Here is a 12090-nt window from a genome sequence, read left to right on the forward strand (position 1 = left end):
CTTATAAAGGCGAGGTCCAAGGAGCAGTCGTTGATCGGAGTAGCACTATCTCAGGAAGTGCTACAACAGCACGGCTGGATTCTGAATATCCCAAAGTCGCAGCTGGTTCCTACGACGCGTCTGCTGATATTGGGCATGTTTCTGGACACAGAACAGAAGAAGGTGTTTCTCCCGGAGGAGAAGGCCAAGGAGTTGTCATCTCTGGTTAGAGACCTCCTGAAACCAAAACAGGTGTCGGTGCATCATTGCACGCGAGTCCTGGAAAAGATGGTAGCTTCTTACGAAGCAATTCCCTTCGGCAGGTTCCATGCAAGGAACTTTCAGTGGGACCTGTTAGACAAGTGAGGATCGCACCTTCAGATGCATCGGCTGATCACCCTGTCCCCGAGGGCCAGGGTGTCTCTGCTGTGGTGGCTGCAGAGTGCTCATCTTCTCGAGGGCCGCAGATTCGGCATTCAGGACTGGGTCCTGGTGACCACGGATGCAAGCCTCCGAGGTTGGGGAGCAGTCACTCAGGGAAGAAATTTCCGAGGACAATGGTCGAGACAGGAGACTTCCCTACACATAAATATTCTGGACCTAAGGGCCATTTACAATGCCCTAAGGCAAGCAGAACCCCTGCTTCAAAACCAGCCGGTGCTTATTCAGTCAGACAACATCACGGCTGTCGCCCATGTAAACCGACAAGGCGGCACAAGAAGCAGGATGGCGTTGGCAGAAGCCACAAAGATTCTCCGATGGGCGGAGTATCACGTGCTAACACTGTCAGCAGTGTTCATTCCGGGTGTGGAAAACTAGGAAGCAGACTTCCTCAGCAGTGCCGACCTCCACCCGGGAGAGTGGGGACTTCATCCAGAAGTCTTCACGCAGATTGTGAACCTTTAGGAACGGCCACAAGTGAACATGATGGCGTCCCGCCTCAACAAAAAGCTAAAAAAGTATTGCGCCAGGTCAAGAGACCCTCAGGCGATAGCTGTGGACGCACTAGTGACACCGTGGGTGTACCAGTCGATTTATCTGTTCCCTCCTCTTCCTCTCATACCCAAGGTACTGAGGATAGTAAGTAAGAGAGGAGTAAGAACTATACTCGTAGTTCCGGATTGGCCAAGAAGAACTTGGTACCCAGAACTACAAGAAATGATCTCGAAGGACCCATGGCCTCTGTCTCTCAGACAGGACCTGTTACTGCAGGGGCCCTGTCTGTTCCAAGACTTACCGCGGATGCGTTTGAAGGCTTGGCGGTTGAACGCCGGATCCTAACGGAAAAGGGCGTTCCAGATTAAGTGATTCCTACGCTGTTAAAGGCTTGGAAAGACGCTGCCTGAAGTTCAGACATTGTTAAGGGAGTGCTGCATATTCATCCCCCTTTTTTGTGCCTCCAGTGGCACCTTGGGATCTCAACGTAGTGTTGGTTTTCTTAAAATCACATTGTTTTGAGCCACTTCAGAACGTGGAGTTGAAGTATCTCACGTGGAAAGTGGTCATATATATTTGGCCTTGGCTTCGGCTAGGCGTGTGTCAGAATTGGCGGTTTTGTCATGTGAAAGCCCTTATCTGATCTTCCATAGGGACAGGGCAGAATTGCAGATTCGTCCCTAATTTCTCCCTAAGGTGGTATCAGCGTTTCATTGAACCAACCTATTGTGGTGCCTGTGGCTACTCGGGACTTGGAGGCCTCCAAGTTGCTGGATGTAGTCCGGGCCCTGAAAATCTATGTTTCCAGGGCGGCTAGAGTCAGAAATATGGAGGTTTTACCTTACAGGGTTGAGGAATTGTTTGGGGAAGGTCTCTCGGACCTGGTCTCCACAGCTACAGCTGGTAAATCTAATTTTTTGCCTTATATTCCCTCACAGCCAAAGAAAGCACCACATTATCAAATGCAGTCCTTTCGATCACAGAGAAACAAGAAAGTACGAGGTGCGTCCTTTCTTGCCAGAGGTAAGGGCAGAGGAAAAAAGCTGCACAACAGAGCTAGTTCCCAGGAACAGAAGTCCTCCCCGGCCTCTGCAAAATCCACCACATGACGCTGGGGTTCCGCTAAAGGAGTCCGCCCCAGTGGGGTCACATCTTCGAGTTTTCAGCCACATCTGGGTTCACTCGCAGGTGGATCCCTGGGCAATAGAAATTGTTTCTCAGGGTTACAAGCTGGACTTCGTAGAAAGTGCCTCCTCGCCGGTTTTTCAAATCGGCCCTACCATCTTCTCCCCAGGAAAGGGAGATAGTGTTAAATGCGATTCACAAATTGTATCTTCAACAGGTGGTGGTCAAGGTTCCCCTCCTTCAACAAGGAAGGGGATATTACTCGACCCTGTTTGTAGTCCCGAAACCGGACGGTTCGGTCAGACCAATACTAAATTTAAAATCCCTGAACCTATACTTGAAAAGGTTCAAGTTCAAGATGGAATCGCTAAGAGCGGTCATCGCCAGCCTGGAAGGGGGGGATTTTATGGTATCTCTGGACATAAAGGATGCACACCTTCATGTTCCCATTTATCCACCTTATCAGGCGTACCTAAGATTTGCGGTACAGGATTGTCATTACCAATTTCAGACGTTGCCGTTTGGTCTATCCACGGCCCCGAGAATTTTCACCAAGGTAATGGCGGAAATGATGGTGCTCCTGCGAAGGCAAGGTGTCACAATTATCCCGTACTTGGACGATCTCATAAAAGAGAGCAGTTGCTGAACAGCGTATCACTTTCTCTGAAGGTGTTACAGCAACGCGGCTGGATTCTCAATATCCCGAAGTCGCAGTTGGGTCCTACGACTCGTCTAACCTTCTTGGGCATGATTCTGGATACAGACCAGAAAAGGGTTTATCTTCCGATAGAAAAAGCTCAGGAACTCATGACTCTGGTCAGGAACCTATTGAAACCAAAACAGGTGTCAGTGCATCACTGCACTCGAGTCCTGGGAAAGATGGTGGCATCATACGAGGCCATTCCCTTCGGCAGGTTCCATGCGAGGACCTTCCGATGGGACCTATTGGACAAGTGGTTCGGGTCACATCTACAGATTCATCAGTTGATCACCCTATCCCCCAGGGCCAGGGTATCTCTCCTGTGGTGGCTGCAGAGTGCTCACCTTCTAGAGGGCCGCAGATTCGGCATTCAGGACTGGATCCTGGTGACCACGGACGCGAGCCTCCGAGGTTGGGGAGCAATCACACAGGGAAGAAATTTCCAAGGTCTTTGGTCAAGTCAGGAGACTTGACTTCACATCAACATCCTGGAACTAAGGGCCATATACAACGCCCTACGGCAAGCCGGAGACCTTACTTTGCGACCAACCAGTTCTGATCCAGTCCGACAACGTCACCGCAGTAGCTCATGTAAACCGCCAAGGCGGCACAAGGAGCAGAGCGGCGATGGCAGCAGCCACCAGAATTCTTCGCTGGGTGGAGAATCATGTAAGCGCACTGTCAGCAGTGTTCATTCCGGGAGTGGACAACTGGAAAGCAGACTTCCTCAGCAGGCACGACCTGCATCCAGGAGAGTGGGGACTTCATCAGGAAGTCTTCGCACAGATTGCAAGTCGGGGGGAACTGCCCCAGATAGACATGATGGCGTCCCGTCGCAACAAAAAGCTACAGAGGTATTGCGCCAGGTCAAGGTCAGGCACGAAGTGTAGACGCCCTAGTGACACCGTGGGTGTTCCGGTCGGTCTATGTATTTCCTCCTCTTCCTCTCATACCCAAGGTGTTGAGAATAGTAAGAAAAAGAGGAGTGAGAACAATCCTCATTGTTCCAGATTGGCAACGAAGGACCTGGTATCCGGATCTGCAGGAAATGCTCACAGAAGATCCGTGGCCTCTTCCTCTAAGACAGGACCTGTTGCAACAGGGGCCCTGTCTGTTTCAAGACTTACCGCGGCTGCGTTTGACGGCATGGCGGTTGAACGCCGGATCCTAGCGGAAAAGGGTATTCCGGATGACGTCATTCCTACGATAATAAAGGCTAGGAAGGACAGCTAAACATTATCACCGTATATGGCGAAAATATGTTTCTTGGTGTGAGGCCAGGAATGCTCCTACGGAAGAATTCCACCTGGGCCGCTTCCTTCACTTCCTACAAACTGGAGTGAATTTGGGCCTAAAATTAGGCTCTATTAAGGTTCAGATTTCGGCCTTATCCATTTTCTTTCAAAAAGAATTGGCTTCTCTCCCAGAAGTACAGACTTTTGTGAAGGGAGTGCTGCATATTCAGCCTCCTTTTGTACCTCCGGTGGCGCCTTGGGACCTTAACGTGGTGTTAAGTTTCCTTAAGTCACACTGGTTTGAACCACTTAAAACGGTGGAGTTGAAATATCTCACTTGGAATGTGGTCATGTTATTAGCCTTGGCTTCGGCTAGGCGAGTGTCGGAATTAGCGGCTTTATCACAAAAAAGCCCCTATCTGGTTTTCCATATGGATAGAGCGGAATTGCGGACCCGTCCTCAACTCCTTCCAAAAGTGGTCTCATCCTTTCATATGAACCAACCTATTGTGGTGCCTGTGGCCACACGTGACTTGGAGGTTTCCGAGTCCCTTGATGTGGTCAGGGTTTTGAAAATTGACGTGGCCAGAACGGCTAGAGTCAGAAAAACAGAAGCACTGTTTGTCCTGTATGCAGCCAACAAGATTGGCGCCCCTGCTTCAAAGCAGACTATTGCTCGCTGGATCTGTAACACGATTCAGCAGGCGCATTCTAAAGCGGGATTGCAGTTGCCTAAATCGGTTAAGGCCCATTCCACTAGGAAGGTGGGCTCTTCTTGGGCGGCTGCCCGAGGGGTCTCAGCACTACAGCTGTGCCGAGTTGCTACTTGGTCGGGTTCAAACACCTTTGCAAAGTTCTATAAGTTTGATACCCTGGCTGAGGAGGACCTCCTGTTTGCTCAATCGGTGCTGCAGAGTCATCCGCACTCTCCCGCCCGTTTGGGAGTTTTGGTATAATCCCCATGGTCCTTACATCCTCTAGGACGTTAGAGAAAATAAGATTTTAAACCTACCGGTAAATCTTTTTCTCGTAGTCCGTAGAGGATGCTGGGCGCCCGTCCCAAGTGCGGACTAATTCTGCAAGACTTGTATATGTTATTGCTTACATAAGGGTTTTGTTATAGTTTCATCAGCTTTGGACCAATGCTATGCTGTTTTTTCATACTGTTAACTAGATAGTATATCACAAGTTATACGGTGTGATTGGTGTGGCTGGTATGAATCTTGCCCTTGGATTAACAAAAATCCTTTCCTCGTACAGTCCGTCTCCTCTGGGCACAGTTTCTCTAACTGAGGTCTGGAGGAGGGGCATAGAGGGAGGAGCCAGTGCACACCCAGATCTAAAGTCTTTCTTAAAGTGCCCATGTCTCCTGCGGAGCCCGTCTATCCCCATGGTCCTTACGGAGTCCCCAGCATCCTCTACGGACTACGAGAACAAGATTTACCGGTAGGTTTAAAATCTTATTTTTTTTTTTTTTGTGTAAGTGGTGCGGTTAGCGGTTTTGTTTTATTTTTATTTTATCACAACTGACTGGGACGGGCGCCCAGCATCCTCTACGGACTAGGAGAAATAGATTTACCGGTAGGTTTAAAATCTTATTTTCTCTTACGTCCTAGAGGATGCTGGGGACTCCGTAAGAACCATGGGGTTTATACCAAAGCATCCAATCGGGCGGGAGAGTGCGTATGACTCTGCAGCACCGACTGAGCAAACGCTAGGTCCTCATCAGCCAGGGTATCAAACTTGTAGAATTTAGCAAAAGTGTTTGACCCCGACCAAGTCGCCGCTCGGCAAAGTTGTAATGCTGAGACACCTCGGGCAGCCGCCCAAGAAGAGCCCACCTTCCTAGTGGAATGGGCCTTAACCGAATTTGGTACCGGCAATCCAGCCGTAGAGTGAGCCTGCTGAATTGTATTACAGATCCAGCGAGCAATAGTCTGCTTCGAAGCAGGTGCGCCAATCTTATTGGCCGCATACAGGACAAACAGAGCCTCTGTTTCTTTTTCATCCACTAGGGGTCACTGGAGTACTCTTGGGATATGGACGGGCGGAGCCGAACAAAGGCACTGAATATTCAAATTTAGGACCCTCCCACCCCTCCATATCCCCGAGTACCTCAGTGTACTATCTCAGTGTTTTTTCGGTGCTCACAGCACGAACATCGGCTTGTGGTATAGCCACACTTGGATTTTTATTTTTATTTTTATTTTTACACTTAGCACATCCCTTCCCAGTTTCTGGAAAAACATGGGTCCGGGATAGTGCCGCTGCACGGGCAGCGCATGGCGTGTCGGTCCTCACAAAGAGCACCCTCACAGCCACAGACAGCATGGCGTGTCGGTCCTCACAAAGAGCACCCTCACGGCCACAGACAGCACTGCTTCTACAAACAGCAGCCAGGACTAGAGAGCTGGACGGGCTTGCAAGAAGCCGTCGCAGCCATAGATCACTGGAAGCTGACTGGAGCTGGACGGAGCTTACAGACATAGAAGCCCCGTCACAGCCAGGACTACAGAGCTGACGGAGCTTACAGAAGGCCGTTGCAGCCATGAGTCACACCACTGCAGCTGGCCGGAGCTTATACAGAAAGTCCCGTCACAGCCAGAAGTTACAGAAAGGTAGGCTGGGGAGCGGGGCGGTCAGCGCAGGCTGCCGCCCCGCTATGTGTGGGTTAAGGTGCAGTAGGTTAATACAATACAGCTCCGTCCCGCCGCACAGCAGGGGGAGCTCATACCCGCCAAGCCAGCCACTACCTTCTGAGGAGACAAGCCGTCCCCCGGCAGCCGCCAACTCCGTCCTGCCGCATAGCAGGGGGAGATCAGACGACGCTAAACAGCCGCTATGTATCAAGACGGGGTCATCAAACGCCCGTCCCAGCGCTCCGGTCGCCGCCAAGCTCCCTCCTGCCGCACAGCAGGGGGAGATCATACGAAGCAGCTGCTCCGTCTGACATCAGGCCGCCCGTCCCAGCGCTCCGGTAGCCGCCAGCTCCGTCCTGCCGCACACTGGGCTCCGTACGGCTGCACAGCAGGTAAGCCATACTTAGTACCAGTATGACCGCCGCTCCGTCCCGGCCTGCATACACAAATGCCAGGGCAGGCTTCCAACACGGCCGCCCAGCTACGTCCGGCCGCCCATCAGTCTCAGTACAGAGACGATCACAAGTGCAGGCTTCCCGCAGATGATCATAGGGGGGGAAGAGGCACGGTGGAAGCTGGCGGATATATGACCAGCTGGGTATATATATATATATATATATATATCTATCACAGATATAAGCTTGTTACCGGTACTGACAGTAATAATTGAACTATATTACTGGCTGTGATTTTCAGAGTTGAACCTATATTAATGGCTGCGATTAACAAGGCGAGGGAGCCTATATTAATATATTAATATTAATGTCTGGTGTGATAATGGCCTATCAGCTTATGTATATATTTATTCATAGAACAGTTGTAACCGTCCTGTGGTTATACTGTATAATAACCTATACGGAAAGGTCAGCATGGCAAAGGGGCCATTTTAACCATGCTGCCTGTTGTTTTCCAGTTTGTGATTCTGGAACATTCCTGCCCTACATCTCTGAGCCACCAGAGGCGCAGGGGTGTTAGTGGGAATTTTTAATCAGCATAAGTAAGCCATGTAAACTGTTTTTCTACATGATTCTAGAACATTCCTGCCCTACATCTCTAAGCCACCAGAGGCGTAGGGGGGTTAGTAGGAATTTGGTTCGGGTTTCATAGGCCATGTGAACTGCTTTTCACATAAAGATTACTCTGTTTTTTCTTCACAGCGAATAAATCTTTTGTTTTTCCTAAAGATTTCCGTAGAGAGAATCAACCTTGAGTTAATATTATTTTGCTGTTCACCAATACAATATATATATATGACATGATAACGTCATAAGGCGTGCAATGGCTGTCCGTGGCCTATTGGGGTGTCTGTCTGCATAGCGAATAAGGCTCTAGTGCAGACTAAAAATAACATTGGCATCGGAGTCTCGGAAGTTATTCCGCCAGCTCTAACAAAAGACAGTTTTCCAAAGGAATTCCCTTTGGGTACCACAGTGTTTATTTAACTGGTCTTCTAATGTAATGCACGATTCTATGTCAAATCTCACACAGATAACTACGAGTGAGAAGGGTTCATTAGACCTGCACTCAGATAGTGCAGGGTTGTTGCCAACATACATTGCTAAATTACAGGGAGTCAAGGTCTCCATTGTTCCACTTAGTAGACTTTGACCACTATTTAATCGTTTACAATATGACGCCATCCGACATTGGTAAATGCGTCTGTGTCAAACATTATAAAGACCCATGAAACATTTGGGTCACTAGACATTACGGTTAAAAGAAGCTACAGAGTATATCTGTAAAGCTTCTAACGACGTTTCATCGTCGCCAGTTCAGCACAAGGCCACAGCTTGTTGGTCCTACATTTGATATTCAGCCGTTAATCGAAACGGAATTCTTGTGCCGGCATTTAATCCCTTTAGACTTCAGTTTTCAAGGCGGTGATACACACACTCACGCCTTGTAACGACAGGTCGCTACGGTCTGCAAGCCAGTAGTTTGATGACCTCTTTTCCAATTGTGGGAGCGCGTCTTTACATGTTACCTTTGCGGGGTTTCCAGACTTCAACAGGGACATGACTGCCTCTGTCGAACGGATTGGCAGGTAGCCATTTGGTTTCTACTGGGTTTCAGCTGTCTTTATAATACAGGCAGAGTCAGGGTGGCTTATTCCCCTCTGGTTGGGGGAACCAATCCATACAGCTCCGTCGCAGTTTCAATCAGCAAATCACTTACTGCAGTTTGAAAATGGATTTGCTGCGGGTAGTATTGACATATTGGAGCCACAAAATTGAATACTGGCATTTGATCTTCACAATGCGTATATACCCATTCCGGTTTGTTCATCACAGGTTTTAGCGTTTGCAATTCGCCACAACCATTAACCATTTCATGTCTACCGTTGCTTATCGCTTTGGGTATTTACCAAAAGTGATGTTGGGATGATAGCTCATCTCACATAAGAACTCTGTCTCAACAAAGTTCCTCTAACTTGCGCTACTAAGGTATACTGCGGTAGCAGATCAAGTTCGAAAACAATCGCATCTAATTCCGTCTAAACGATGTCAAGGCCTAGGTAAGATGATAAATACGGTAAATCAAAGACTTTTACCTACTACACCAGCAATAACAAATGTACGTCTAGTAATTAGTGCAAAGCACGCACACTAGCGGTACATTGGTGTATTCACCTATTAAGAATAACGATGGGTTTTTCAATTTAGTTCGCCACCCTTCACTCGCATTTCCCACAGAGGGAAAAGGGTGCATATACTCTGGACGACAGTCGCAGAGGGTCAGGATTTGTAGTTAAAATCAGCAACAAAGGTTCTAAAACACGACAGATTGCTGTCGATATATGTCCTAGAACTCTGTGCATTTTACAATGCTATACATGATTCGCTTTCAGTCGGACCAGGTATATACTCTGGTTTCTCTTCAGGACGAATAAATCTTTCGCCTTGTACTAAAGATTGCTGTGGAGAGGAACAACCATGAGTTTCATGTAAATTTTTGATGCCTGTCTCACGCTGGCCTTAAGCAGTCAAACAAGGCAACGGCAGTTGCATACACAACAACCAGTGAGAACCAAGTAGCCGCATGGCAATGCGGCAGGTAACTCAAATCCTCAATGGCTCAGAACACCATTATGTGAAAATGTCAAGAGATCATTATGTGAGTGGACATCTGTTAGACAGAGGATCTCACCCGTCAGGATTTGGATCCTGAAAACTGGACATTAAATCTAGAGGTGTTTCATATGTGAGTCCACAGAAGGGGGTTACCCTCAAGTATACATGATGGCATCTCGCCACAATTACGAAAGCTCAGTATGTGTACAAAACAGATCACAAGGGCAGTGGCGGTGGAGTCTCTCATATTCATGTGGTCATTCAGCATCGTGTATCTGGCTCCACCATTTTCCGCTGCTCTCTCCGTTGTCAAAACGGATCATAAGACAGTTTGTCACAGTCATACTGGTGGTATCTCATGGGTTTCGGAGAAGTTTGCTTCTCGAATTTTCAAGGAATACTTGCACACGATCTTGGCCCGCTCATAATACGTCCAACCTGTTACATCAGGGAACGTTAGTTTACCCATAGTTACCTATGTACCTATTATCTAAGTACCGCAGCTGCGGTTGACGGGGTGAGGGTTCAGACCGCCCTCTTAAGAAATTGAGCATTACAGTATCGGTTATACTAACCATGTTACGAAATAGTAAGCCGTTTAAGGCAGCTCATTTTTACAAAATTTCGTGTGCTTACATAGGTTGTAAACCTCGGAAGTTCCAACATCATCCTTCAAGTAACCCGTATTCTGTTAAACGGGGTGGGATGGAAAACTGCGTGGATCTGCACGAAGAGTGCAGGTATCTGTGTGGTAAACTTATTTTCAAAGACGTTTGCTTCTGTTTGCGTCTGTACACATCTTTCTACAAGGTGTCATCAAAGTTCACACTCTATTTCTCCCACCTACAGCGCCAGGCGACTTGAAGTTGGGTTCAGATTTCTTACAGTTTTCATATTTTGAACCCTTCAACAAATGGGAATTAAGTTTCTCACTTTGGGAAAACATTTTTCTTCTAGCCTTGGCTTCGGCAAGGGTTCTGTTTTCATATTTGGGTGCCTTGTATTCCAAGCCACCGTATTTCAGTTTTCTCATGACAAAGCAGATCTTCGGACGAATCACGCTTTCGTATTCTTCACATCAATGTACCAATAGGGGTTCCTGTGTGGACAGCACATTCTAGAATTCTGAATGTGGTACACGCATTACGCGTTTATATATGTCCCGAACGTCAACAGTACGTGATATGAATACGTTGTTTGTTCTCTATGATACTGCCAACTGGGGTTAGCCAGTTTCTCAGCAGACATTATCCAGTTGGGTAATAATAATGACTACAAGTCAGGCTTACTTTAAGGCTAGGTTACAATCGCCTACGTCAGTAATAACTCATCCCACAGGTTCTGTGGGAATGTCAGACCCAGTGGGTCGTGGAGTGTCTAAAACGCGGCTATATAGCCTTCATGTGCACCATGTTGGTGCACGTTTACACGTTATAAATGGGGCGCCATCAGCATCTAGCCTTGGGCTGCCTACTGTTACAAGTATCAAACAGCTCTCCCGCCCACGAGGGAAGCTTTGGTACGTCCCAAGAGTACTCCAGTGACCCCTAGTGGATGAAAAAGAAAATAGGATTTTGGTACTTACCAGGTAAATCCTTTTCTTTGAATCCATAGGGGGCACTGGACGCCCACCCAGAGCAGTTTACCTGGGTTGTTTTAAGCTCAAGGGAGCTTAGGGTAACAAGTTTTACTTGATTGATATTAAGCTCAGAGGAGCTTATGGTAACACATTTTCACCGATTGGTTCAAATTATAAAGTTCTATCGGTTATGGCGTCAACTGTTTAGTTGACAGTAAGGTTATGGGTCAACATTGTTGTTGTCCGTTATGTATAGGTATTCTCCATTGTCAACCTCTCTATATCGTTCCTGTTCGCTCAGTAAAAAACACTGAGATAGTACACTGAGGTACTCGGGGATATGGAGGGGTGGGAGGGTCCTAAATTTGAATATTCAGTGCCTTTGTTCGGCTCCGCCCGTCCATATCCCAAGAGTACTCCAGTGCCCCCTATGGATTCAAAGAAAAGGATTTACCTGGTAAGTACCAAAATCCTATTTTTCCTAATTCTAGCTGTCCTGGCTACATAAATCTTTAAGGCCCTGACTACGTCCAGGGATCTGGAATCCTCCAGGTCACTTGTAGCCACAGGCACCACAATAGGTTGATTTACATGGAATGAAGAAACCACCTTAGGCAAAAATTGCGGACGTGTCCTCAATTCAGCTCGATCCACATGAAAAATCAAGTAGGGGCTTTTGTGTGACAAAGCTGCCATTTCTGATACTCGCCTTGCTGATGCCAATGCCAACAACATGACCACCTTCCAAGTAAGAAAGTTCAACTCAACCTTGTTAAGCGGTTCAAACCAGTGTGATTTTAGGAACTGCAACACCACGTTGAGGTCC

General features: G+C 47.8%; 1 non-coding gene and 1 pseudogene across 1 annotated transcript; both read left to right on the top strand.

The window, feature by feature from the left end:
* The first annotated feature begins 7749 nt into the window (after positions 1 to 7749).
* Positions 7750 to 7857, top strand: LOC134899952 (U5 spliceosomal RNA; annotated as a pseudogene).
* A 1618-nt stretch (positions 7858 to 9475) lies between these two features.
* Positions 9476 to 9590, top strand: LOC134899882 (U5 spliceosomal RNA). Its single transcript, XR_010173431.1, has one exon. It is a non-coding gene; the product is annotated as a U5 spliceosomal RNA (small nuclear RNA).
* The last annotated feature ends 2500 nt before the right edge of the window (positions 9591 to 12090 follow it).

The sequence above is a fragment of the Pseudophryne corroboree genome, chromosome 3 (assembly GCF_028390025.1).
Source record: "Pseudophryne corroboree isolate aPseCor3 chromosome 3, aPseCor3.hap2, whole genome shotgun sequence".
Lineage (NCBI taxonomy): Eukaryota > Metazoa > Chordata > Amphibia > Anura > Myobatrachidae > Pseudophryne > Pseudophryne corroboree.